Here is a 2,615-nt window from a genome sequence, read left to right on the forward strand (position 1 = left end):
CCATCCTTTCCACCTTCATCTCAATATATCCAAATCCTTCTTCTTATTAGAGCCCAGCTCAAATGCTACCTCTTCTAGGAAGCCCTCTCTTTTATCTGAAAGCAACATTTCCCTCAGGGGTCTCTATTTAATTTCTGATGTCACCTTTCCTTTTCTACCAGATTGGCATAAATGTTTTATCAGCCTTCTAAAGCTCCTGGAATGTGTGAGATGTGTCTTATCTTTTTTATCCCTCATGATGCTTAGTAGAATGCCTTCTCTTAGGTACTCAGTGAGGGTTTGCTAAATGAACAAAAAAGAGAGAGAGAGAGAGAGAAATGAAAAGAATAACCAGGAAGTGAATGGTTTATTCAGAATTACCATCCATTTATTCTAATCTTTTAAAACAAAATAGTTTTATATTTCAAATCTCTCAAAATAGGTCACACTACTTCACCCTGCCTCTGCTGTAAGCACTGGGTCAAGATGAATATTTAGCATCTTTGTTTGTCTTTAGGTCCCTGGGTGGAGCAAATGGTTTGCACTTGACTACTAACCTAAAGGTTGATGGTTTGAACCTACCCAGCGGTGCCACGGAAGAAAGACATGGCAATCTGTGTCTGTAAAGGTTACAACCAAGAAAACCCTATGAAGCAGTTCCACTCTGTAACCCATGGGGTTGCCATGAGTCAGAATCAACTGGAGGGCAATGGGTTTGTTGGTTTGGTCGGTTGGCTGGCTGGTTTGTATGTCTTTAGTCACAAACCTGAACATCCTAGCCCTTCAAAACTCTTAAAAAGTAAATTCGTAAAAAAAAAAAAAAAAAAAGTAAATTTGTAAATTACTTCAGGCCAGCAGGGGGCCTCATGCCGCAACCTGAGTCTCAAAAGAAAGGCCATGGAATGACATAAATTGTAATGACTGAAATGGGATCATATTTGGAGAAGCAAACTCTCTCCCAGATGTGAGAAGTTGGAGATCTTCCATCTTGCCCACCCCTACCCACCTCCTTAAGCTACTTTACAAAGGCTACCTCAGGCTCCTCCTATAAGGGAAGAACCTGCCCTGTCTAGGAAGCCTCCAGGCACGTTAAAACATCTACACCCCTGCAAAGCCGTAAGGAGCAGAGACACCCTTCGCACTTTGAGAACCAACTCCCACGAGGAAAAAAACCCAGATATGAAGCACAATCTTACAATTATCTCATATCGTAAGTTTTTATTAGACAGGAGCTGTCTTTAAAAATGATTGTATTAAAAAACCAAAACCAAACCCATTGCCGTTGAGTCGATTCCAACTCATAGCGACCCTATAGGACAGAGTAGAACTGCCCCATAGGGTTTCCAAGGAGCGGCTGGTGCATTTGAACTGCTGATCTTTTTGTTAGCAGTGGAACACTTAGCCACTGCTCCACCAGGGCTCCATATAGAGATAAGCAGGTGTTAAATGTATGCATATACATGAAGCATGCATATATGTATTAAAAAGGCATCCTGGCCCCACCCAGAGGATCAAAAGCTACCTCTATCACCTGGTGGGATTCCCTCTAAACCCCACGTACCCCAGGGTGCACAGGAACAACTTTTACTACCACCCTGTGCAGCAGGTCTTTGGCCCAGGTGAGAAGTACAATTGCCAGGTGGCTCTGCTCTTCCCACCACACCATCCTGGTTGATTTAAGGAAGTCAGTCAAGGAAGACAGGTGAACGGTAAAAGCAGCTAAGGCCAGAAGCAAGTCTAAAAGAAAAAACTAAATTCGTTGCTGTGGAGTCAATTCCAACTCATAGTGACCATAGAGGACAGAGTAGATCTGCCCCCATAGAGTTCCCAAGGAGCAACTGGCAGATTTGAACTGCTGACCTTTTGGTTAGCAGCCATAGCACTTAACCACTATGCCACCAGGGTTTCTGAAGTAAGCTCAGGACAGACAAATCACAAACCCTCAACCGTACCTCCTTCCACCACCACCACCTCTAAGAGAGAAGGAGCCAGAAGAAGAAGAGGAAGAGGAGGAGCAGGAGAAGGAGGTGGGAGGAAGGTAGGAGATATCCTTGTCTCCTGGGCAGTATAATGATTTTGAATTTACAAGATCTGGTTATGAATCCCAGCTTTATTTTTAGAGTAGCCAGGTGATCTTGAGAAATTAATCCTCATCTTTAAAATACAGTTACTTTTTCAGATGGAAACACTTAGTAAACTATGAAGTACTGTATAATTGAAAAATTGCCATTTATAACGTTATCTAATGTTGACATCAGCTTACTTAACAACCCAACCTATAATTAGGCAGCAAACAGCCTCTGTTTTGATTCACTAGCTTTAATATCAGGCACTTTGTGTAACCTTGACATTATCCACAAAGGCTTCCTAGGTCCAAAATAATCTGGAAAAAGCACCTGTTACACGGATGAATAATAATTGACATTTTCTTTATATATATATATATTTAATTTTCAAAGTGTTTTCATTTACATTTGAGTTATTATAAAGGTATTTTTAATATGTGTTATAGATTGACTTGTGTCCCCCCAAAATGGGTGTCAACTTGGCTAGGCAATGATTCCCAGTATTGTGTTTGTCCAATATTTTGTCATCTAATGTGATTTTCCTATGCGCTGTAAATCCTACCTCTGTGA

Source organism: Trichechus manatus, unplaced genomic scaffold (genome assembly GCF_000243295.1).
Source record: "Trichechus manatus latirostris isolate Lorelei unplaced genomic scaffold, TriManLat1.0 scaffold00054, whole genome shotgun sequence".
NCBI classification, from domain to species: domain Eukaryota; kingdom Metazoa; phylum Chordata; class Mammalia; order Sirenia; family Trichechidae; genus Trichechus; species Trichechus manatus.